General features: G+C 49.7%; 1 protein-coding gene across 1 annotated transcript in view; it reads right to left on the reverse strand.

The window, feature by feature from the left end:
* The window catches only part of DENND2A (DENN domain containing 2A), a 101,040-nt gene extending 85,290 nt beyond the window's left edge, over positions 1-15,750 (reverse strand). The window contains exon 1 of the mRNA XM_040260000.1: positions 15,600-15,750. The gene's annotated coding sequence lies outside the window, so the exon portion shown is untranslated. The remainder of the gene's footprint in view (positions 1-15,599) is intronic.
* Positions 15,751-26,681: the final 10,931 nt, after the last annotated feature.

A 26,681-nucleotide genomic window follows, 5' to 3' on the forward strand; every position in this document is an offset into this window, starting at 1 on the left:
GGAAGGGAGGGAGGGAGGGAAGAGGAGTGGGGAAGGGTAGAGGAGTGGGTAGGGGGTGGAGAGAGACACTAAGCATCTGGCAAGCGTGTACCAGGTACATACTAGGAAGCTGCAGTAGTATCCCCGGGATTTTAAGAGAGGTGTGTGGCCCCCAAACCCTCACTCTAGTACACCATTACCTCCTTCACAAGCCCTAGCTCTAGCAAAGTAGCATGTGAATCTGAGGAACCAGGATTCTTATGAGTACAATGGTTAAGACAAATGAACACATTAGGGTTACAGAAATATAACTGGATAGTAGATCTCACAAGCACTCATTGGTGCTTGCCTACCTCACAAAGCAGCCCCTCTCCTGCAAACCGCCCCTTTCCTCCTCCACGGAGGCCACAGGGACCCGGGCAGCCATGTTTGAATGATGATCCCACCCCCCAGCCACAGCTGATTGGCTCTAGAGGAGGCCTCACTGAAAGTCGGGCCAATCAGGTTCCGCTGCCGGGGAGTTACGTCAATATGTGTGGCCAGAAGACGGAAACATGGCGCTGTGAGGCAGCCATCTTCACCCTGCAGACCAAGGAGCAGAGGGAGCTGGGCTGTTGAGGAGAAGCATGATACCCGCAGAAAGAGGGCTCTGCGCTCCCTCAGTCCAATACGCTCTTGGGGTCAAGCTGCATTCCTGCCCACAGGTTCCACAAGATATCTTTATACCCTTGTTTGCTCAAGCAACCAAAAGAATCCCCCTGAGAGTGTCATGTTCAAACTGTGTTCAAGTACTTTCCCAAAACGAAAAAAGAAAGCTAGTGTGCATGTGAGTTTTAAACATGAATCTGCACCCATATGGCTGAAGCTGAGCCAACTGCAGCTACCAAGGAAACCAAACCCCCATTAGGTTTGCCTCCAGCCTGGCACAGAAGTTGCCGGCGATCTTATCATTCCTGTTACACTATGGAGAGTCAAGAAGTTCCTTCCTCTTCCTGGAGGCATGCGTCACTGAAGGTACTGGGAACATCCGAAGCCTTCGTTCATCTTTTTAAAATCAGATGGGTAAAATAACTTTTAAACAAATTAAAAACAGTAACGATATAATTAATATAATGGAATCAAAGCCTTAGTAAGGCCATGTCATGAGAACTAATCTTTCTAAGGACCTGAACAACATATTATAAGCATTGATACAAGAGCATCTGCTGGACTCTAGGATGAAGTTTTAAATTGGACATGGTATCAGAAGGCCTACAGTTTCCTTCTTCCTAATAAAACCTCACTGAAAAAACTCTGGCCTTACATTGGAGTGGACCAATGAGAGGTCACTGTGGGTAAATGAACAAATAAAGGAATGTGTGCCTTCTTCAGTTCTTATTTTGGATCTACATCGCTCCCACACACTGGCAGGGACACATCTGAATGAAAAACATTTAGAGAGGTTGCATTGTCTGCACACCAGAAGAAGAGCTGAGTTGACAGTAGGAAAGGGATGGACGAGTCCTTTTCCCATCCCTCTGTCTATTTATGGGAGTCATTTCCCTTCAGGAAATGCTGAGCCCCTCTCCCAGGACCCTGTTGGGAATGACGCCTGCACTGGTTGACCCAGCCTTCCACATCCTCCTCCTGGCCTCAGCAGCTCTCCCCTCGTGACCCCCATCAGTCACTGGGAACCCAGCCTGCAAATGACAGTGCTTCTTACAGTCCTCAGTCTAGTGTGGAAATTCAAAGAGGAAAGGAGGGATAAAGATACATAATGTGGCTAGAAAAGCCCCTGGATGGAGAAGCTCCTTAATGTGAACAGAGGATGGTAGCAGGTAAGAAGGGCTAGAAATGACCACAACGTGGGCCAGGATTTTGTGGCTCATCTAGCCTCAGTCACCTGTCTGGGGGATGGCAGAGGCAAGAACAGGACTCAAGGCTCCTGTCTTCCCATGTGGGACTCATTCACCTCCTCCATGCTCCTTTCTCTCCCCCAGAAAAATGTATAGACTCATGTTTCTATAAGGGGGCTTCCCAGGTGGTGGTGGTGGTTTAGTCGCTAAGTTGTATCCAACTCTTGTGACTCCATGGACTGTAGTCTGCCAGGCTCCTATCCATGGGATTCTCCAGGCAAATATACTACAGTGGGTTCCTTCTCTAAGGGATCTTCCCAACCCAGGAATCGAACCTGGAGTGGGGTGCCATTTCCTTCTCCAGGGGATATTCCTAACCCAGGAACCGAATCCTGCACTGCAGGCAGATTCTTTACCGACTGAGCTATAAGGGAAGCCCCAAATCCCAGGTGGTGCTACTGGTAAAGAACCAGCCTGCCAATGCAGGAGACTTAAGAGACATGGGTTCCGTCCCTGGGTCAGGAAGATCCCCTGGAGGAGGGCATGGCAACCCATTCTAGTATTCTTGCCTGGAGAATCCCATGGTTGAAGAGCCTGGTGGACTACAGTCCATGGGGTCACAAAGAATTGGACATGACTAAGCGATTTTAGCTCACACACATTTCTATAGAGAAGTTATTCCAGGGGAATCAGGGTCTACTAATTACATACCCTTCTTTTCTTCTTTCTGGGGTTAGCCCTGGCCAAACCCCAAACTGAAGTTCTTCCCCCTGTCCTCTGAATTTCTCTGGATATTTTTTTAATTTATCTACACTTGGTAACCCTAATAAATGTGCATAACCATGTGGTATCTCTTTCATGGTTGCCTCCAATTGTTATTTATATGTTTGATTTAGGATTTCAAGTACTTATGTTTGACACCTCAGATTAAACTGCAACAATGAATGAACAACACCACTTATTGAACACTGACTATTTTCTAGGCAAGAGTCCACACAGATTGTTTCACCGGCTACTCACACCTACAGTTGCCTCGCCTTCACAGATGTGGTCAGCAAGGCCTGGAGAGATGAACTTTCCCCAAGGCCACATGGATACCAAGTGAATCCAGGTTGAAAGATTCAAGTCCGGTGCCTAATACCAAGTCAAGAGCTTTGGGGGCAGGTTACAGGCCTTCCCTTCCTGGATACAGACTAGCTACTCAGGGAATTGTTTTGATTGGGTTTTATTCAACCCCTCCTCCTCTCCCAGCACACCCTGGCCCCAGGGCACCGCCTGGCCATCCTGTCCATTTCCAGAGGCAGCCCTTGGGCTGCCATTTTGGGATTTATTTTTCCCTCTGAAGGGTTTCCTCATGTTCATTTTAATCTGGCCTCACTGATACTGGGGCGTCCTCCCCGGTGGCTCAGACAGTACAGAAATCACCTGCAATGTGGGAGACCTGGGTTTGATCCCTGGGTGGGGAAGATCTCCTGGAGGGCGTGGCAACCCACTCCAGTATTCTTGCCTGGGCGGGATGCAGTCCATGGGGTCGCAAAGAGTTGGACATGACTGAGCGACTATCACTCATGCATTGATCAATAGTGGTACTGAGGTGGGGAGGAGGGCCCTTGGTGGGACCTGTCCTTTGTCGTGGCCCCTGAGTACCTGGCCGCTCACACCACACCAGAAGTAGCCACTTGGAGGGGATGCACAGAAGGCCATGCTTTATTTCCTTCTGGCAGCCCTCCCCAGCTCCAGCTGTGCTGCCCCAAACGCCTCACTCCCCACCTCCTCTCCCTCTGGCCTTCCGGCCCTCCTCTTCCCTTCCTCCCCCCTCAGACCCTTTCCCACCCTCTTTTTGCTGGCTTCTGTTCTCTTTCTTTCCATGAGCAGAGAGTTTCCAGCCTGGCTCCTGGCCAGCACATTTGGACAAAAGGCAGCAATCTTGGAGGGAGACGTCATCTCCCATCCCCTTTGCTGGGGCCGGCACCGTGGCTCCTCGAGCCCAGGGAGCTGGGGGCTGGGACCGCTCCCATCCCACTCCCGGTTCTGGGAAGGAGCTTGAAAGATGGTGTATTGTGGGGGTTAAAAGCAAAGGGTTTGGAAGCACACAGCCCCAGATTCAAACTCCAGCTCTGCTGCTTGAGAGTCATGGGACTCGGGCCAGTTATTTTGCTCAGCCTTGGTTCTCTCTGCTATAAAGTGACAGGAACAGCTCCTGCTTTGAAAGGCTTACCCAAGATGGCACCTGGAAAACAGTGGGCACAGCGCGTGTCCTGTAAGAAGCTCAACACAGCTTCTGTTGTTATGAACGGAACTTAATCCTGCCAAATAATACAAGTAAAAATATAGGACTTTGTTATGATATTGATATTAATAATGACAATACTAATACAACCTCCTCAACTTATCTGCAGGGCTGCAGAAAGTGTTAGTCACTCAGTTGTGTCTGACTCTCCGAGACCCCATGGACTGTAGTTCATCAGGCTCCTCTGTCCATGGAATTCTCCAGGCAAGAATACTGGAGTGGGGAGCCATTCCCTTCTCCAGGGGATGTTCCACAACCTAGGAATTGAACCCGGGTCTCCTGCATTGCAGGCAGTTTCTATACCATCTGAGTTGCCTGCAGACCAGCCTCAATTGTTTGCAAATGTGGTAAAGCTGTAAAACCTCTCAAACATACCTTACCGTTACAGTGTAATCTGCAAAAACTGGTTTTGAAATTGGAAAAGGAGCTGACCCCCTTCCCTATTCATTAAAGCCAAGGCTCAGCCTCGAAGCCAGAAGTGAAAGTTAGGAGGAACCCACTCCGTTAGCATGGCCTGCTCGCCTGGACTCCGCTCCGGTCCCTCCGTTTTCTGGCTCCCTGTAACCTAAGGCTCCAGTTCTGTTTGTTTACTATCTATGTGTGGTGTTTTGTACTCAGAAGTTGTGTAATGCCGGGGAATGTGCTCTGTTTTATTTAGCTAAGTTTTGAGATATGGGCAATTTTTATTTAACTAATCTGAGCCAGCATGGATGGGTTTGAAATTAATCCACAAGATCAATCAAGGAGCTGAGCAATGAGGTGCTGCTGGGAAATACAGCAGGTATTGGTAGGAATGGTCCCTGCCCTAGAGCTAAGGATAAAAGATGTAAACCCAATCAACCAGTGGCAATGAAAGATTACAACCTTTCAACACCAAAAGATTAGTTTAAAAGTCTAGGGGATGCCTGACAACATGTTTAACAAAAGCCACAATGTGAGAGGGGTTTAGGGACTAAATTCAAACCACCGTGGTAAATGTTATGAAAGAAATATAACTGGAGGAATTTAGAAGTGGGCAGGCAATGAGAGTCAGAGGGGTCACGGACTGCTTCAGAGAAGACGTAGAATCTGGTGGCCATTTGGCCTAGCTGGGAGAGTCTTTCAGGCGAGGCAAGAGCATGAAGAAAGGGGACAGTACGTGGGACGGCCGCTCTCGGACATGTGGAAACACAGAGAGGAGGATGGAAGGACTGGCAGACAGACTTGGAGACATTCTGGAATCAGAAAGCAGAGGTACGGTTTGCTTTCCACAGAATATAAACAGGATACATGATAGAAGGGGTTTCCCAGGTGGCTCAGTGATCAAGAATCTGCCTGCCAGTGCAGGAGATGCGGGTTCAATCCCTGGGTGGGGAAGATCCCCTGGAGAAGGCAATGGCAATCCACTCCAGTATTCTTGCCTGGAGAATCCCACGGACAGGGCAGCCTAGAAGACTGCAGTCCACAGGGTCACACAGAGTCAGACACAACTGAGTGAGCAGGCAGGCAGATGATGGGAGATATGAACGGATATATTCAGGAGGAACATACAGATCAAGCAGCCAGAGGTAGAGATCTAAGAGTCTGGTGAGAGAACAACCCTGGGGGCCGGGGGTGGAGAAGAACTGGGGATGCAGCCGAAGAACCAGTGAGCGTGGACAAGCTCTCCCCGGGGGGAAAGTGAGGCCAAAGAAGAGAGTGAGGAACGGAGGTGTGGGGGTGACTCTCTCTTGACTGAGCTCTTTACCATGTTTCTTCATCTGGGTCTTCCGACTGGACAGAGAGGTCTGATGGCGCAACACCTGCCTTGGGCTTCTTTTTATTCCTCCACAATGTCTATTTGGACCAGATCTTGGTGTTCTGTGGGTGCGGCGTGAATGCTTGTTGAATGAGAAGAAAAGGAATCAGTGAAGGAGATCAGATCATCTCCAGAGACAATTAGCATAACCCAGATGGTGTGGTGTCTCAGGGGAGGAGGCATTATTCAAAATGCTTCACAAAAGGGGCTTGGGCCCTGGCCAGTCACCAGGGCCTTATGTTGACCCTTTCATGGCTGGATCTGGTCGTGGGGGTCCCAAAACGGTGGGACACCAGGAGTGACTATTCAGAGAAGCATTTCAGCCTTTTGACAAGCGGTGCAGACATGTCACCATAGCAATGTTATATCGACCGTGACCTGGGTCAGGCAAGTCACGTTAGGAAGTCATGTTAGGAAGCTCAGAAACCGAGAACAATGAACCAGCTGTACAGTGGCTGCACAATCAGTACCGGGATGAAGTCTCCACAGACAGTTGGGGATGGAGGCCAGATCTCAGGGACGTGAGGAGGAGCTTGCGGTCCTGCCCTGGAGGCTCAGGCAGGTGCTGTGTCTCCCCATCCTGAAAGCAGCCTTCTTCCTCTCTTGTTCTCCAGTCAGCAGGCAGCCTGAACCCAGACTATGCATGTGTTTAGAAGCACTCTCTGACTCTTTTCCCTGTCACTCTTCCCTCTGTCCCAGGTCAAGGATCTTGGATTCCCTGACTGCAGGTGAAACGAGAGCCTGGAACAGGAACCTCTCTTGACTCTGCCTCTGCAGTGCTGGAATCGCCAAGTCTCATCACTTGGGGAACCATCAAGGAGGCCCTCCTCTCTGATGTTTTTCTATCCTGTTAGATGCATCAGTTCAGCTGGTGGGTAAACAGAGCACTGGTCCCTGTTTGATGTCCTGGGAGCTGTGTGTGTTTATTGATTGTCACAGACACAGACGATGAAACGGACCAGATGGAAAGGGATGTCAGGCGGCCAGGGATTTGTATGTGGGGCTGGCTGACCACACACTTCATTTCACATCTGAATGACTCCCACCTCCAGCTCAGAGCAGCGAGTGGAGAAATCCCTCTGGACCTGCAGCGAGCTAGAGACATTGCGCTGGGAGAAGCCCAGCGCCCTGGGCATGCTGCTTTGGTGGTCCGTGTCTTCCCAGCTGCCGCCCTGACCAAGTCTGTGCCTGAGAACTGGTCCCACTCCAGCTACAGGGAAGCAGGTTCTACATCTCAGGCTGCCCCAACGCTCCTGCCCAGTGACCAAATCAGTGCTCTGTGGTTTCTCCCCCAGCTAACTTCTCTCCTGACCATGCAAAGCCAGTTTTAATCCTGATTTGTGGCACAATTTCCCACAAATACCTCTGCTTGGTCATCTGGGAGGTTGAGTCTGTATTTCCCAGGGATGTGAGAAGCGCACATAAAATTATAGAATGTTCTGCTTTAATGGTTCCAATCTGCTGGGAAAAGGCAGCTGTATTTTCTTCCACAGTGAGCTGTGGGAAGTAGGGACAGTGGTACCCATCTTCTCTGACTCGGTTAGTGGGAAGGAGTTAACACGCAGCACTGGGTGAGCCACTGGACCCCTCCTCCTTCCCTGCACTCAGGTCTCTACTCTAGGTGGGAGTTAAGAAAAGCTGGGGGGCAGAGGGATGACACAAAATCATGTCCCTGGGTCAGTACACTTAGGCCTGCAGGAAGAATGGATGGGCATGTCCAGCCCTTTGCCAGCTGGCAGTTTGCAGGGACGTTCCCAGGACAGACTGGCTGGTTGTATAGCAATTAACAATTTATTTTTTTGTTTGTTTGTTAATGGCAAAATAGCAAGAAACAAGTAGAAAACAATATATACCAATCCAGCCAATGTGGTAGATCATATCCTTAGATATTACCAATTCTACTATAAGAATTATTTTTATATTTAAAATTTGATACTGTCCTTTTCCCTTTCAAGTAAATACTTTCACAAGTACTTTAAGAAAAAATGAAGAGAAGTGTGTTTAAATAAAACAAACAAACAATTTATCTTTAGTTGCTCCTTTTTTACTTTCCAAGTGTCCCACCTTGTACATGTAGTTACCCTATCTGTTGTACAAAGTGGATTTGCAAAGAACTTAGGGCTAAATGAAGTCCAACCCTTATGACATAGATAGACAGGATTAAAAAGCAGAGACATCACTTGGCCAATAAAGTTCCATATAGTCAAAGCTATGTTTTTTTCCAGTAGTCATGTGTGGATGTGAAAGTTGAGCCATAAAGAAGGCTGAAGCACCAAAGAACTGATGCTTTCAAACTGTGGTGCTGGAGAAGACTCTTGAGAGTCCCCTGGACTACAGGAGATCAAACCAGTCAATCCTAAAGGAAACCAACCCTGAATATTCACTGGAAGGACTGATGCTGAAGCTCCAATACTTTGGCCACCTGATGTGAAGAGCCGACCCACTGGTAAAGACCCTGATGCTGGGAAAGATTGAGGACAGGAGGAGAAGGGGTTGGCAGAGGATGAGGTGGTTGGATGGCATCACTAAGTCAGTGGACATGAATTTGAGCAAATTCCAGGAGACAGTGAAGGACAAGGGAACCTGGTGTGCTGCAGTCCATGGGGTCACAAAGAATCAGACATGACTTAGTGACTGAACAATGACAACATGATAGAGAATTATTTCCCTGGGCTGGCTCTTATGTGGAACCCACTCTGCCCATTCTAGGTTTCAGCCTACACAATTATGTGAACTCGTGGTTATACGAGATCAAGATTTTCAGAACACAAACCAACAGCAAGAGACCATTTTGGGACAATTTGTTGGATAACGAGCTATAAGCCATGGAAAAATTCTTAGAAACTCTAGTTTCAATATGTTGCCTTGAAAATTTTAACAAAGCTCAAAATAATAGATTGCCTCTATGAATGTACCACACAATTTCTAACTTAAATAGAAATTCATAGTAAATTCAGTGGGGAATGACGGTGAGAGAGGTAATACTCTTTTACAATTTTTGAAAAACTGAGTATCAAAATCTCATTGTATACATATACACAATGGAATATTACTCAGCCATAAAAAGGAATGCATTTGAGTCATTTCTAATGAGGTGGATGAACCTAGAGCCTATTATACAGAGTGAAGTAAGTCATAAAGAGAAAAATAAATATTATATGCTAAGAACTGAACTGAACATACATATATGGACTCTAGAAAGATGGCACCAAAGAATTTATCTGTAGGGCAGCAATGGAGAAACAGACATAGAGAACAGACCTATGGACATAGGGAGAGGGGAGGAGAGGGTGAGACATATGGAGAGAGTAACATGGAAACTTACATTATCATACGTTAAATAGATAGCCAACGGGAATTTGTTGTATGTCTCAGGAAACTCATACAGGGGCTCTGTATCAACCTAGAGGGGTGAGATGGGAGGGAGGTTCAAGAGGGAGGGGATACATGTATACCTATAGCTGATTCATGTGGATGTTTGATAGAAAACAACACAATTCTGTAAAGCAATTATCCTTCAATTAAAAAATAAATTGGGCTTCCCTGGTGGCTCAGCTGGTAAAGAATCCGCCTGTAATGCAGGAGATCTGGGTTCAATCTCTGGGTTGGGAAGACCCTCTGGAGAAGGGAAAGGCTATCCACTCCTGTATTCTGGCCTGGAGAAATCCATGGACTGAATAGTCCATGGGGTCGCAAAGAGTTGGACACAACTGAACAACTTTCACTTAAAAAATAAAAAAAAATAAAAAAAAAAGAATCTCATTTCATTAAAATATCCATCACTGGGCATGGATACATTCAATATACATTTGGCTTTGAAATCTTTTAATTTAGCAATTCCACCTCTGGGAATTTATATACAGAAATGTTGGAACAAGTGCTGTAAAGTACTTACAGTGGCTAAAATCAGAAGCAACTAACTACTCATCAATAGACAATGGGTTAAAGAAATAAAGTCAATTCATACAAAAGAAGACTAGGTAGCTGTTAGAAAGGAAAGGACTATGTTATGTCCCACATGGAATTATTTTCACATAATACTGTTTAGTTATTCCACTTTTCTAACAAACAAACATAATACATTACATGTAAAGAAAAGAAGTCTAGGAGGATTTAATATACATACCAAACAATGATCACCTCTGAGAAGGGAGTAAGGATGGGGAAAATTTTCACCGTGTTCTTTTTGTTGTTCAGTTGCTAAGTCATGTCCAACTCTTTGCAACCCCATGGACAGCAGCTGTCCTTTTTATGTATTGCTTGGGGCTTCCCTGATGGCTCAGGTGAGGTGAGGTGAGGTGAAGTCGCTCAGTCGTGTCCGACTCTTTGCGACCCCGTGGACTGTAACCTACTAGGCTTCTCCATCCATGGGATTCTCCAGGCAAGAATACTGGAGTGGATTGCCATTTCCTTCTCCAGGGGATCTTCCCGACCCAGGGACTGAATCTGGGTCTCCCGTACTGGAGGCAGACGCTTTAACCGCTGAGCCACCAGGGAAGCTGGTAAACAATCCACCTGCAATGCAGGAGACCTGCGTTCGATCCCTGGATGGGGAAGATCCCCTGGAGAAGGAAATGGCAACCCACTTCAATATTTTTGCCTGGGAAATCCCACGGACAGAAGACCCTCGCAGGCTTTAGTCCATGGTGTCCCAAAGAGTCGGACACGACTGAGTGACCAGCACTTAAATATTTTATAATAAGGATAGTTTTTATAGTTTACATATATACACATACATGTGTATATAAAAGTAATCTTAACGTTTTACTTCTTTAAAAAAAAAAAATTTGGCCACACCCTGCGGCAGGTGGGATCCCAGTTCCCTGACCAGGGATCCAACCCATGTCCCTGCATTGGAAGCACAGAGTCCCAGCCACTGGACCCCCCGGGAAATCCTCAATCTGAAAGTTTTAAAGTACACTTTTAAAGAAAATAAAAAAGGAAATGTGTTTGCTACTCTGCTTGAACTGGTCTGACAGCCCTCCTGATAAGATATGCAAGCTTTTACCATCGTCCTGCCCTCCTCTCCTGCTGAAGCGAAGCATGGATCCTCAGGTTCCCCAATACAATACAGATCCTCTTCCCTAAGCTTGCTGCAAGGGTGACTCACCCCTTCCTTCTCTAAGGCTGGGGGAGGGGGGAGCATTGGGAAGGAACCATAACCTGACTGTTAGTAGTTCAGCCAGTTGGAAAATGGGGTCTCAGACTCACCCCTCTTTCAGCTGACCACAGGCCAAGGATGAATGTGTCAAAGGGAAGCCAATTCTGGGCTCCCATTGGCAAAGGGCTTAACTTCTAGGCAAACTGAGCTGGGATTAATTTTTGCCCAAATCGGACAATGATTTTAACACAAGGGTCAAGGATGCTCTGACTCTGGCTTCCCTTCTTTGGGGGCCAAATATAGAGAACTGAGTCAAAGAACGGAGTCACTCACTCACCTCTCATCATTAAAGGGGCAGTTGTGTCTGAGTCCCTCAGCTGGGAGGCCAGTGCAGGGGTTTCAGAGAGCCCAGGTGCCTGTGGCAGCTGTCTGGTTCCAGCGGAGGAAGAAGGGACCACGCCTGGGACCCAGGATACTGGGCATGACACAGGCCCAAGCAGGAGTCTCTGGCACTCTCGAGTAACTGTCAGACATTCCATGGACCCCCGAGAAGCAAAATAAAGGGGGCAGGTTCCAGGGAGCGTCGGGGAGGCTGAGTCAACTTTGCCCTCAGCCAAAGAAGCAACTGCTTGCAAGCTATACTTGAGGGTTTGGGGGAAAGCCATTGAGCCTCAAAATACTACTCCTATTATCCTATGATAGTTACTGAAATTCAGCTCTTAGAGATTCTTTCCTTTTGACTGAGACTTTATACATGTTAAATGGCAAGCTACTTCTCCCAGCTTCTCTCCAGTCTAGAAGACAGAGGTCGGAGAACACATATACTTGAATATCAGGAGGGAAGTAGAAAGAATCCACAGCTTAGAGGCTCAGAAATCAAGACAGACAGACCTATATGGGTCCCAGGCAGAGAGAGAAAAGTACTAAGGCTTTTCAGTTTTGGCTAAGGTGAGGCACTGCATCCAATAGTATTAGACCAAGCAGACCTAACTGTAGAAGGCCTGTGATTATGTTTTTAGACTTTTTGTTAAAAAGTACTTTATACACATATACATACTAGCCTTCTTACCTGTATCTGTTCAAGGTGGCTTTAGATCTTGATGGTGAAGGCTGACGAGCCAGCTGATTTCATTGTAAGCAACAGGCTTCCAAATTTTAAATTCTACAAGGTCTTTTCTTTTGGAATCTGTGATTTCAGTCCCCTCTGGTGACGAGCCCTCTGGGTGATGGCTAAAAGCAACCTCGCTCAACCGTGGAAGTACCTTAAAATCACCTGGGACCTTTTAAAAATACTGATACCCAGGGCCTGTTCTTAGAAATTTTTATTGACTTGGTCTGGAGCGGGACCTGGGCATCAGTTGTTTAAAAAACGTCTCCCCTCAGCATTTAAACGTGTATTCTAATGTGTACCCTGAGTTTAAAATGCTAAGAATTGTGATGGGAGGGTAGATGGGGTAGATTATCATTACCCTGTTGTTAAATTACCTACTCAACTTAAGACTTCTACAGTGGGCAAGCAGTGCTTTAAACTTTGGCGGGCACGTTAAGAATGCATTGACATAGATTCTGCAGATTCACCCTTCTGCAGAAACCAATAGGAAGGGCCTGGCCAGATGAGCGGCTGAGTGCAGAACTACCCAGCTCACACCCCCGTTCCTCTGCAACATTCCTTACGTTGCAGTGAACAGTTTTCCTGCCCTCCCTGACCTCAGCAGAGTGGATCTCTGGTGTCTTGAGCCCCACTCTTTCCCCCACTCCTAGGAGCAGCCTTAACATTAGGTCGGAGGGCACAAAGGCCTGGATAACTGGGGGAACCGGACTTACCCAGCTGAACGGGATCCCCAATGCTCCTTTCACTGCTTCTCTTTGGTTAGGATTTCCGATGCCAATCTTCCCAACACTCTGCCTTACCAGGTTCCTTCTCCAGACCAGTCTCAGCCCACCTGCCTATGGGCTATACCAGGATTTTCCTGCTTCCCCCTTCATAGCTGGGCACTGGGATGCTGTACTCGCCACATTCATCAGAGTAGGTATCATCTCTTCCTCCATTGGAGAGCCCACGGCTCCTCCATAGGATTCCCTGGGCCCGCACTGCCCTATGTCACCACTGCCCACAGGCCTGAGCTAGCTGCATTCGACCCCCCCCACCACAGAAATGCAGTATGTCCTCAAGTCATAACAGGAAGATGGTATAGGAAAATGGTCATGTGGAGATTTATCTTCCCATCTTTTGTCACACTGACAGTGAAGGTTTTTTTTTTTCCCCTCTGTTACTCTTTAGTCTTTACACAAACTCCCACATGACAAATTCCCAGTTGAGTTCAATTCCAGGAAAAAATTTGTCCTGAAAATGAATTTGTATGCTTTCTCTTGTCCAAAATCCCAAACTGTGCAATCCAGAGTATTTTTGTTTGTCTCTAAGCTGCCAGAGAATTCCGAGCCAAATTCATTGTCCAAGTGTTGTAATCTGCTAAATACAGGCCATTCAAAATCTCCATTCCTTTTGCTTTGCTCTGTTTTCTCCTGAGCGTCTCTGCATTTAGTTCTCGTCTAAGTCATCTGACTGTGTCCCCACGTCTGCCACCAGGTCCCACCTCTTTATCTCTTGGCTCTTTCCATCCACGTCACCACTGCCGTCACCCTGCGGGTCAGTAACTGCAGCTTGGGTGCTGCAAGGCCTCCGTCTCCTCCTCTCTGAGCCTCCACCCAGTAAGCAGATTGAACTTTCTAGAATACAGAGTGATCTCCTGGCTCCTGCTTCAGGGAGATCCTTCTTCCCTCTGGGAATTACAACCATGAATTCTCCCCACATTTGCCTCTTCCTCGTCCTCCCCCTTGGTGACACTGCACAGGCTGTTCCCTCAGCCTGAAAAAACCCTCTCTGCTTTTGCTTTGTTGGTGAAGAGGTTTTCAGGGCTCAGCCTGGCCTCACCTACTCTGTGGACATCCCTGCTCTGGGTTCCCCGAGAACACAGCACTTATGGCGAGGCCAGATGCCAACTGGATTTAGTTTTTTGTCTGACTACCCAGCTAGGATGGTAAGCGCCTGGAAGGAAGGCAGATACCTTATGCCCTTAGCCTAGCGCTTAGAGTTGCTAAGTGAATGAATACACAATACAGGGAAAGGGAAAAGAAGGGAAAGTGTTAGTCGCTCAGTCCTGTCCGACTCTTTGTGACCCCAGGGACTGTAGCCCACCAGGCTTCTCTGTCCACGGGATTCCCCAGGCAAGAATACTGGAATGGGTAGCCATTCCCTTTTCTCAGGGATCTTCCTGACCCAGGGAATAAATCCGGGTCACCCATATTGCAGGTAGATTCTTTACCATCTGAGCCACCAGGGAAGCAGGGTTCAAATCTTCCAGAATGAAAGGACTGAAAGAAGGCCAGCCTTTTCACTGCCTTTCCTAAGAACAGTTACTCTCTGCCCTTGACTTCTTGTAGAATTCTGCTCATTGTAGGCAGCCCACCCCAAAGACGCTTCTGCTTCACTCCCCTGGTGTGTTTGATACTTGATGACTGGCAAGCAGAAAGGATATTGTTCTTTTCTCTTATGTAGTAACCACTGCAGGTGTAAGTTTAATAACAAAATTACTGTAGTGCCTATTACAACTCTGGGGCCATTATTGCACTGGGACATCTAGAACCTTAGAGAAGTCATAGTCCTAAGTGTATCTCAACACCAGCTAAAAGTCCCCAGGCTCCTTCCCCAACTTGCTGTTTTAGTCGCTCGGGCCTGTCTGACTCTGTGACCGCATGGACCGTGGCCCGCCAGGCTCCTCTGTCCATGGGATTTCCCCGGCAAGAATACTGCAATAGTTTGCCATTTCCTTCTCCAGGGGATCTTCCCCACCCAGGGATCGAACCCGAGTCTCCTGAATTGGCAGGCGGATTCCTTACCACTGAGCCATTGGGAAGCAGCTGGTTAAAAACAAAGACAGTGCCCTACCCCTGCCCCAATCTCTGCCCCTGGAGGGCAACGTCCAGATTCCCCACCCGATGCCCTCCAGGACAGGATTCCTCTGCTGAGGTCTGGCTCTCGCCTATGGTTTGAATCTAGTTCCCTATGACCCTTCTAAATATCCTTCTATCCTGTGTTAAGAGACTCCCCCTGGATTCCATCTGCTGCCAACCCCATCCTGAGGGGGAAAGCGGGAGAAATAAGATCATGCAATCATCTTCACCTTTCTGCTTTCTCAACACTGCAAAAAGTCTGACCACAGGGAGCGGGGAGAGGTCTGGCTGCTCAGCTTTTCCCGGTTCTTGCTAAACACACACACACACACACACACACACTCAACGCCCCTGGGACTCAGCTCGGCGGAGGGCGGGGGCTCTGCCCGGTTTCTGCTGGTTTCCCGGGCGCGGGACCACGGCCTCGGGAGCTCCCGGAAGGACGAAGGACACACTTTGCTCTAGTCCCGCAGATCCGGCTGCAGCGCCTCTGTCCCCACGTCCGCACGCGGGAAACCCCGTCTTTGGTCTGCAGAGAGCCACTTCACGGCTCCGGGTCGAGGCAGCTCCGGCCGTAGTCTTTCTCCCCCGCCGAAAACCCCTTCCCCGCGCGTCCCCTCCTCGGTCCCCCCGCGTCCCCTCCAGCGTCCCCCGGCCCGGCCCTACCTCCTGGCTGGCCGCGGCTCCGCGGGCTCCGAGGCGCAGCTCGGGGGCGCTCTGGCGGGCGGGGGCGGCGCGCGGCGGGGGCCCGGGGCGCCATGGCCCGCAGTCCCCCGCGCTCTTGTCGGCCGGGCCTCTCCCCGCGCCTCGCGCTCGCGTGCCCGCCGCCTGGCCGCCGTGGGCGAGTGGAGGGCGGCCCCTTCCTCTGGCGGCGGCGGCTCTGAGCCCGGCCGCCCCCCGCCCGCCGGCGCTCGGTGAGCTCACCCGCAGCTGGCGGGCGCCCGGCCCGTTGCCACGGCAACGCCTCTCCCAGGGCAGCGCGGACCCTAGAGCGGCTCCCGTAAACAGGACCTTCTGCTGGACTCTTCCCCTCGCCCTTTTTTTGGAGGTGGGGGTGGGGGTGGGGTGGGGGGAGGAGATGGCGGCTTAACCCTTTCTTTGCTGGAGACCACCGAGTGGCCGGCTGCGTCTCCACTCGGCCGGGGGGTTTATTCGCGCTCAGCGCTCAGCCGGGCCCTGAGCCCTTGAGACAGATGCTGCGGAGTGGCCGCGACACTCCCTGCCCTCAGTTCACTCCAGTCGTTGTAACGCGTTGGTGGGAGCTCCGACTGGGGTTCGGGCGCAGGACTCGGGGTGGGACGTCCGAGGCAGAGTCAGCCGCCACCCTTGGCTCTGCAGCTCCAAGTCCGTCTGCACCGAGACGCTGACCGAGAAAGCCCAGGGCCCCTGTGTGCGGGGCACGAGACTCCGAACCGGGCGCGCGTAGCGGGTAGGGGGTGGGGTGGGTGTCAGGAAAAGCTTCCTAGAGGAAAAGCGACTTTATGGCGCCTGCTGCCACCGCTCGCAGAGGACAAAAGATCAGGGACAAAGCTTGATCTTTTGATTTTGATTTAGAACGGCCAAAGAAGAAGTCCACGTGAAAATGCTGTGGGCAGTTGATGCTGCGGGCCGTGGCAGGACAGCGGAAAGTTGATGAGCAGGAGTTCCCTGCTGAAAGGGAGATGGAGCTGACAGTGTGACTTGTGGGTGTGGGGGAAGGCTCCACTCCCATCTCTATCTCCCAGGAAAGTCATTCTTGTCTTCAGTCCACGGGTTCCTAAAAGGCGGGACTAAAGCTTAAGCAAGGCAAGAGAAGGGAAAGAGAGGCTTAGTCTATGAATTCAGAAAAGAGGTGTGCAAGAGAGGGGGGAAGAGAAAATAAAGGATTGTAGAAAGTGGGGAACATTACATACCTCCCAGGTAGTTCCTACAGACAGAGGACCTGAGGTCTGAGGGGCTTATTCAGATATCACAGTTACAAAGATGGAAAAGTTGTCTCCTCCTTTGCTGAGAGGTTTGCTCATTCTACAAGATCTTTGAAGCTTTTGTAGACTTCCTTAAATCTCCCCAAACTCCACCATACCATACCCATTTCAACTAAACACGTTAAACATGCCTGTATGGAATGTGGAACTTCCTTGATGCAGAACTTCCTTGACCAGGGATCGAACCCAGGCCCCTTGCAGTGGAAGGTGTGGAGTCTTAACCACTGGACTACCAGGAAGTCCTAAACATGGTTAACTTTCCGAATACAAATTTGCAAGGTGTAAGCAGTATTTTTTTTTTAAGTGTAAGCATTTATTGTTTTGTTTGCTAAAGCATCATTCAGTAAGTTTTCACTTCACAAAAAAAGATCAGAGACTTGGCTTCTTGACTCCCCAGTTCTGGGATATCATGAGGCAAACTGGCAAAGTGGAGAAAAGAGCAAATGGAGAATAATTGATCTGAGAGGTCCCCCAGGGGGCTCCCCCAAACCACTGCACAGAACAGGTCAGTCACCTTCAGGGTTGTGGCTTTCAAACTGCCAGTCACATTTCAAGGGGGCAATCAGAGAGGAGGCCAGGGAGCCCCTTATGGTGTCCCCTGATGGCAGGCCACCACTCCTTGGCCTGCCCCTTCATCATTGAATTCTGGACACTAACTTGTTTTAGAAAAATTTCCCTGCCTTAGCTCATCAGGTCAGACTCTTATGGGCTATGTTGGGGCCTATGTGTTGCAAGTTTCTATCCCTGCCTGCCTGTCACATCCCCTAACCCCACGGCTCCCTAGGGCTGGCTGCTCGCATCCCTCGGCCATCCCATGGTTAACCCTGACACCATAGCCCTCCTTTCCTATGTGCTCCCGTCCCAGCTGGCTCCCTGGAGCTTTCCCCAGTTCGATGTTCCCCCTGGTCCCTCCCCAGTCCTGGCTCTCCAGCTCCAGGGGGCAGGGTAGCCCTTCAAGGGATTGACAGGGAGGTGTGCCTTAGAACTTGGAAGACCCTCTCAGCAGTCCTCTCTTCTCCCTGGTTGCCCTGACTGTCCTCAAATTTTCCCCACATTGGAAAATAGGCTTGGAGCTGGAGGTAGTGTCTGGCTTCAGTCTGGAAAGGTGCTGATGGGAGGAAGGGGGATGGCATTCATTTTTCTTGAATCCTGCTTTCTCCACCTAGAGCAGCCACAAGTTACAGCAGACCATCTCTTATCCCTGCCCTCCTCTTCCTTCAACATCCTGTTGAAGAGTACGGGCTCTGGGACAGACGGCCAAATTTGGCTCTGGAGCAGGTTGCTTCGCCTAACTGGCAGCCTCTTCAACTGTGCTCTGGAAATAGCATGCGTACCCACCGCAGGGTATTGTGGGAATTAAAGCAGATCTTCAAGTAAAGGTTGTAGTACCAGGCCTGGCCCATGGGGGGCACTCTCCCTCAGCTCCTGTTTGTTGGTGGTGGTTGTTCTGCGGCTAAGTGGTGTCCGATTTTTTGCGACCTCATGGACTGCAGCACGCCAGGCTTCTCTGTCCTCCACTGTCTCCTGGAGTTTACTCAGACTCACGTCCATTGAGTCGGTGATGCCATCCAACCATCTCATCCTCTGTTGCCTCCTGCTGTCCTCAATCTTTCCCAGCAGCAGGGTCTTTGCCAGTGAGTCGGCTCTTTGCATCAAGTGGCCAGTGTATTGGAGCTTCAACATCAGTCCTTCCAATGAATATTCAGGGTTGATTTTCTTTAGGATCGACTGACTGGATCTCCTTGCAGGCCCAGGGACTCTCAAGAGTTGTCTCCAACACCACAGTTCAATTCTTTAGTGCTCAGCTCTCTTTATGGTCCAACTGTACCCACATCTGTAAAACCATAGTTTTGACTATTCGGGCCTTTGTTAGCAAACTGATGTCTCTGCTTTTTAATACACTGTCTAGGTTTGTCATAGCTTTCTTTCCAAGGAGCATTGTTGATTTCATGGCTTCGGTCACCATCCGCAGTGATTTTGGAGCCCAAGAAAATAAAGTCTGCCACTGCTTCCTCTTTTTCCCCTTCTGTTTGCCATGAAGTGATGGGACCGGATGCCTGTTTGTTATTCTTTTCCTAATCTCTCATTTCTTTTCAGGAGCATAGTGGCACTCAGGGGTCAAGGAGGGAGGAGGGCAGCAGGCCATGTTTCTTCCCCACTGAGTTGAGTTTCTGCCTCCCCCAACCCCTTATAGGTCCAGGGCCTTCAGCCTGGGCATGGCCATTAGCCCAGAGCCGACCTCCCCTCAGTATAAGCCAAGTGAAGGAGAACCGTGGGACCTGGGGAGGGAGGCTAGTCTGAATAAGACAGGGCGAGAACCTGAGAAGCAGCCTTTGAACCTCTACTCTCCTCCCCCAAATTGCTGAATGTCCACTTCCCTTCCCTTGAGATGCTAAACTCTTCCTGAGCAACATCTCTTCAGTCCCAGCCACTTCACCTCTGTCAGGGCACCTGATCCATTCCACGCTCCTGGGTAATTAGAGATCATCCCTACCATTTTCTGGGTGGAAAACCAAGTTCTAAGAGGTGATGTGACTTATTCGAGGTCACACGGGTCCCAGCCTTTTTGTCAAACCAGGTTGCCTGAGAGCAGAAGCTATCCCCAGTGTCAGTCACTCTGGAGGGGGGATTCTGGATAAGCATTTAACCCTCGTCCCACTCTGGAAGCCACAGGCATCTCTGACACCCCTCCCTAGAGATAACCCTGCTTGGGTTTGTTGTTGTTTTTTAAGTCGCTGAGTCACGTCCGACTCTTTGTGACCCCATGGACTGTAGCCCACCAGGCTCCTCTGGCAAGACTATTGGAATGGGTAGCCATTCCCTTCTCCAGGGGATCTTCCTGACCCAGAGATCAAACCTGGGTCTCCTGCACTGCAGGCAGATTCTTTACCATCTGAACTACCAGAGAAATCTGGTGGGTCACTGTGACCCATTCCTTTCCAACTTCTTGCCAGACATGAACTTCTCTCTCAGTCCCAGTGGCCTGCCAGTGGCGTACTTGAAAGTCATACACAGTGTAGATGATAAATGAGAAGTTTGGTTGTTTTTTAAAAATTTCTATTATTTTATCTAGAGAGCTGGCATGGAGAGGGGAATCGTTTATCTGTGTTCCGGGCCATTGTGACATTTGGATGAGGTCGAGCAAGGAAGGAGGCTGTCTTCGGGGCAGACAAAGTGCACAGCCTCACCTTGACACGACCTGGGTGAGGATTCTCTTTATCTCTCTACCTGAGCCTGTGGAGCCATCTGGGCTGGCAGCCGGACTGCCTCTTCTGCAGGCACCCTACTCCTTGCCTCCCCAGGAAGCTGTCTCCTGCCTACTGTTCTGGGCTCTCATCGCATTTGTGGCCCTTTCTCCTGAGCCTGGAGACGGCTAGATGCGAGCTCCTGCCCAGCCCACCACAACCCCTGGCTGCCTCCCTCTAAGAAAATAAAACCAAGTCAAGCATCCCACCCAAACCTCAGAACCAGGCTTGGTTTGTTCTCGGTCCGGAATCAAATGTCGTCCAGGAGGTATGGGATGGGAGGGGAAGTATGGGGCTGGGGAAGTGGAGGCCACCCAGGGCAAGGGGTGAGAGGAGCCCGGACCGAGGACCCTGGGCCTCCTATATCACCCCCTGGCTTCGAGGGACCTGTCTCTTTGGCGCCACCCCCACACACACCCCCCTGGTTCATGCTCTCCCGTTCTCTATTTCTTGTACTAGGGCTGGGGGATTGGAAGCTGTGGGGACCCTGTAGGGGGCGCGGTGGAGTAAGTGGCATTTGTTTATCACTCCCTGGTGGCTCAGACAGTAAAGAATCTGCCTGCAATGCAGGAGACCTGGGTTCCCTCCCTGGGTCAGGAAGATCCCCTGGAGAAGGGAATGGCTACCCACTCCAGTATTCTTGCTTGGAGAGTCCCATGGACAAAGGAGCCTGCCGAGCGACAGTCCATGGGGTTGCACAAAGTCAAACACGGCAGAAGCAACTCACACACACGACACACACAGGGACCATGGACGTTTGTCAGGACACCCCTGGAAATCTCAAAGAATCACCAAATCGGCAAATATCATGATACTCTGTCATTTCTGCATAAGCACCATCTGTTTTATTCCTATGCCGCTAGCTTACTTTGAAGCGTCATTTTTTTTTTTCCACAAAGAATTAAAGCATTCCTAACTTTACAAGGATGAATGTGTCTTTGACAAAAAGCAGAGAACCAAGCCACAGAGGGCCTGCATCTCTCACCGTTAGGCAGTCTCCAGTGTCATACTTGTGATGCCCAGTACCCTCTGTGCTTCTGCCCTTCTCTGTTCCTTTTGAAAGACCCAGGAGACTTCCGGGAAAGGAACAAGAGGATGGCGGTTGAGATACTCTTTTAAAAAGAGGCACAGATTTCTGTGTTTAAGCAGGTCCTGGTCTTCCTGGGCACTGTGATTCCAGATCACAGTAGGGTAGTCGGACCGACTCTGGATCGTACTTAAGACACAAGGCTTCGCATCTATTTCCTGGCCAACTAGACGATCTCCTCTGACATGAGGGAGAGTCGAGAATCCCCCTCAAACACTTTTGTCACAAGACATTAGGATCTGGGCAGCATACCTCTGGGATTAAAGCCTGCCAGCTCATCTTCCCTGCTAATACCCACCCAGGCACTGATCTCAGCCTTCAGACCTCCAAATGGTGATAAGTCACTGTGCTGCCTCTTGGAGGCCGCACTTTAGGGGCACACATTTCTGGAAGGCCCTAAAATCTGATCCACTCCCTGTATCTCTCAGGTCAGATAAGATGAAAATCAAAATACTAGCCAGAGATACAAAATTGTGAATCAACTCTTTGCGTGTGTGCTAAGTTGCTTCAGCTGTGTCCAACTCTTTGAGACCCCCCCATGAACTGTAGCCCACCAGGCTCCTCTGTCCACGGGATTCTCCAGGCAAGAATGCTGCAGTGGTTTGCCATTTTCTACTCTAGGGGATCTTCCCCACTCAGGGATCAAACCCAAGTCTCTTAAGTCTCCTGCATTGGTGGTGGGTTCTTTACCACTAGCAAAGCCAGAGACACAAGATTGTGAATCAAGTATACTTCAATCTAAAAAATAAAAGGCAAGTCAGGAGACTTAAAAAAATTTTTTTAATATGGACCATCTTTTAAAGCCTTTATTGAATTTATTACAATATTACTTCTGTTTTACGTTTCTTTTTTCTTTTTTTGACATGAGGCATGTGGGATCCTAGGTCCCTGACCAGGGATTTAACCCACACTTCATGCATTGGAAGTTGAAGTGTTAACCACTGGACTGCCAGGCAAGTCCCCAAGCCCGGTGACTTCTGACTACCACGGACAGCAGTGCGACCTTGAGCAAGGTGACTTCTGTTTGTGGGTCTCAGGTTCCTGGGGAGATGGGGCCAGATGGCCCTCAGGTCTCTTCCAGCCCATACCACCTCAGGTGGGCAGGAAGAGCACAAAGCAGCTGCCTGTTTTCATCCTCATCTGGCTCTGTCCTGGGTGACTGGATGGGTGCCAGGGAGCGCTGAGGCTTCCCGCAGATCACCTAGGAGGTGGGTTCTAACAGCAGCCTCATTTACCAATGAAGCCACTGCCGAGAAGAGCCAGGTACCTTGCCCAGGGCTCCCATGAATGAGCGCCAGAGCCCAGCAGTGTGACCCCAGACAACCCCTGCCTGCTTTTGCTGTCAGGAGCTGCTGTTCTCATCCGCCCAGCATGCAAATGATGAGGTTACAGGTTACGGGAGGATGAGGTTACAGGAGGATGAGGTTACAGGAGCAGAGCTGCAGGCAGCATGGCGGGGCATGTGGGCAGAGCTGGAAGGGGTCTCACAGCCCCTCAGGTGGAGGGAGGGGAACTGCCCAGACCACTGGACCACTCAGCATCGGCCAAGAGACAGCACTTGCATCAGAGGAGGACTGCAGAACCATCCAGGAAACCAGAAGGTGGGAACCAGGGGAGGAGAAATCTCCTGAGAATAATGGAGCCAATTCAGCTAAAGAGAAGACAAGAGATGGGGAGAGGGGCTGACGTGAGCGAGGAAGTGATGGAAAACCAGCACATGGAGGGGCCTCCTCCCTGAGTGTCCTTTCCCAGCATGATTTCTGATATTTCTCCTCTACTGGCTTAGGGAGTAGATGGATGTGGGTGGCCCAGAGCCAGTTTTTTCATGCCAGAGTCCAACTCTCTGAGGAGCTCATTGCAGGCTGGGGGCACCAAGCGGGACCCATGGGTGGGGTGGAGTCGGTGGCGTCTCAAACTTTTTCTTTCCCCGATACTCCCCTTAGGCTTGTGGAGGGGAAAAAAAGCAGATTCTGCTCTTTCCCAAAGGCATCCTCATGCAGGGAGACTGGGAAGGGGCCCTGGAATCTGCAGTTTTACAGGCACCCCAGGGGTTTTTGGTGGAGGTGGCTCCCGTCCCCACTGCAGACACACTGGTGAGGACCTGCTCAAGGTGGGGATGAAGTCTGGGCTGCAGCAGGCACAGGGGGTGTCCGTTTCCTGTACTTGTTCTGAAGAAAGTGAGCATGTGTGATGGGGCAGTGAGGGGCGGGGGGCGAGCAGGATGCTGAAAGGGTCTCAGCAGAGAACTGTCCTCCTTAAGAAACTAAGCCCATGGTCCTTGCCTAGGACAACTTTGCTCCCCCAGGAGACATCTGGCAAATTTTGAAGACATTTTATTGTCACAGTTGGGAAAGGAGAGAGCTTCTGGTATTGAGTGGGTCAAGGCCAGAGGTGCTGTTGAACATCCTGGGACAGCTTCTCCTGCCCCTCCGCTAACGCACAACGAAGAATTATCCTGCCCCGAAGAGCAGAGGTTATAAACCCTAGAGCCACTCAGGTCACCATCCCCAACCCCTCTCCAGGATCTTGAATAAAAACTTGCACTGCATCACATCTGCTAAGGAACAGTGTGGCGTGGGAGATGCTACAATCACAGTCATTTGGCTCAAGGGAAAAAATCACCACAGCCAGGTGGGTCTCTGTCCCCCCTCCCATTCTTTTCCAGCCTGGGCCACAAGCCAGCAGACGCTTTGGATGCACTTCACGAGCGATTGGTGCCACCTAGTGATACTAGAGTTAATACCAGCAGGACCATTTCCAAGAGCTGGAAACTGTTGGTTATTAAGGGGTTTACTGCTTACCGCTGTGAAGCTTCTATGGAAATAAATGAAGACCACCCAGATGAGAACAAGTAGAGGCTGTTTATTCAGAACTTTCAAACAGCAAGAGAGTCAATTACAATCAACTGTATTTGGCAGAGACTCCAGTACAAGTGGAGAATCGAATCCTAGTGGAAAAGGTTTAGAGAGAGAAAAGAAAAGGCATCAGGTGCCCCGAGATGAAGGTTGTTGGTTTTGGGAGGCTGGAGGCCGGGGCATCTTGTGTTCCTGGGTTTGGAGAGGTTATTTGGCTTTCTATGATTGGTTCTGAGTTGGTAGTGGGGGCAAAAATTAGAGAAGCTGCAGTCATTGATTCGGAGAAGGCAATGGCACCCCACTCCAGTACTCTTGCCTGGAAAATCCCATGGATGGAGGAGCCTGGTAGGCTGCAGTCCATGGAGTCTCGAAGAGTCAGACACGAGTGAGCGACTTCACTTTCACTTTTCACTTTCATGCATTGGAGAAGGAAATGGCAACCCACTCCAGTGTTCTTGCCTGGAGAATCCCAGGGATGGGGGAGCCTGGTGGGCTGCCGTCTCTGGGGTCCCACAGAGTTGGCCATGACTGAAGTGACTCAGCAGCAGCAGCAGCAGCAGCAGCCATTGACTAAGTTCTGAGTATTCTGGGCCCGTTGCTGTAGAGGCTGTAGATGAGTGTTCTGTTGTCATATATGGTCCAGCCAGTGTCTGTCTGTATATCCAGCCTCTTAATTCATTAGCCATTCTAAATACAGTAGTCCTGCTGTTACTAATCACGAAACATTACATAGAGGTATCCATGTGAGAAGCAGCTTGACTGCAAATCAACATCTGGGATTTTCAAAGCCTGCCCATTCAATTTTTGATTTAGGGTTCATAACTGATGTAACTGTTTGATTTTGTGGTCCATGATGTCTTACTGTGTACAACATTGCTCTCCCAGCTGAAATCCACATGGGCCTCAGGGACCCCTCAACTGCGCCTGTGTGGGTGACTGTAATTCCTTGAAATGCAGCACCTGTATTTCCATCACCACCGCGGCCGCCTCCAGCTACCATTACCTCAGCTCCATCACCACCACAAGATTGATGGTTCTCCAACTGTGTTCCCAGGCCCAGAGGCGGCAGCAGACCAGAACTCGTTAGAACTGCAGATTCTCAGGCTCCACGCCAACCTATAGGATCAGACACTGGGGACGGAGCCGGCCCTCAAGGGGTTCTGATGGATGCTAAAGTTAGAGAGCCTCCACTTCAGGGGAATTTCTAGGATGCCACAAGGGGCTCAAGTCAGATCTTCCATGATGTTGCCTCCAAATCTGTGAAACAGAATAACTTCTGTTTATCTAGATAATATAAACAACAATACTTGCTAATATTTAGTGACACCTGGTGTTACACACGTCACATACAGCCTTGGCTTTCAAACGTCGGAGGGGCAGGATCTGTTTATACCTCCATCTGACAAGCGAGGAATAGAGGCTCCAAAAGGCAAGGTGACTTGTCCCTAACGTTATACAGGTTACACAGAACTGAAACCAGGCTTATCTGGCTCCAGAATTGTGCTCTTAACTACTGTTAAAGATACCAATTGCCGGACTTCCCTGGCGGTCCACTGGTTAAGACTCCATGCTTCCAGTGTAGGGGGCATGGTTCTATCTCTGGTCTGGGAACTAAGGTCCCATATGCTACATGGAGAGGCCAAGAAAGAAAGAAATAATCAGACAAAAAAGATGCTAACTGCCACATGGACGGAAGTCTAAAGAATTTGTATAGTTTTAGTCAGAGTTCCCGCCCCAATTTGCCTGAAGTCAAACAGAGGCCCAGACAGACCATCTGAGGTCACCTTTTTTATTTTGGGGGGAAGATAAAAATTTTTTAATTTATCCTTCCGCCAAACTAATTTCCATCTACAGTTACTTTTTAATGTAAAAAGCAATGAGTCAACTGAAGAAAGGGCTGTGGCCTTGGCTAGGCCATGGTGACACTGGGACACTCGGCTGAGAACCTGGGCCCGTGGGGATGAGCAGGACTGGCCCCGGCTCAGGGAAGCGTCTCCAGGAAGGCTCTGCGGCGCCACGCCCTCTGCTGGTAAACAGTCTCAAGGACAGTGTAGTTGCCATAACAGGAATCTTCAGTCATGAATTGTTTTGGGGATCGTAGCTCCCAGGTCAATTCAGTTCAGTCACTTAGTCGTGTCCAATTCTTTGCGACCCCATTACTGCAGCACACCAGCTTCCCTGTCCATCAGCATCTCCCAGAGCTTGCTCAAACTCATGTCCATTGAGTCGGTGATGCCATCCAACCATCTCGCCGTCTGTCATCCTCTTCTCCTCCCGCCTTCTCTCTTTCCCAGCATCAGGGTCTTTTCCAATGAGTCAGTTCTTTGTATCAGATGACCAAAGTGCTGGAGTTTCAGCTTCAGCATCAGTCCTTCCAACAAATATTCAGGACTGATTTCCTTTAGGATAGACTGGTTGGATCTCCTTGCAGTCCAAGGGACTCTCAAGAGTCTTCTCCAGCTCAAAAGCATCAATTCTTTGGTGCTCAGCCTTCCTTATAGTCCAACTCTCACATCCATACTTGACTAATGGGAAAACCATAGTTCTGACTAGATGGACCTTTGCTGGCAAAATAATGTCTCTGTTTTTAATATGCT

The sequence above is a fragment of the Oryx dammah genome, unplaced genomic scaffold (genome assembly GCF_014754425.2).
Source record: "Oryx dammah isolate SB20612 unplaced genomic scaffold, SCBI_Odam_1.1 HiC_scaffold_18, whole genome shotgun sequence".
NCBI classification, from domain to species: Eukaryota; Metazoa; Chordata; class Mammalia; order Artiodactyla; family Bovidae; genus Oryx; species Oryx dammah.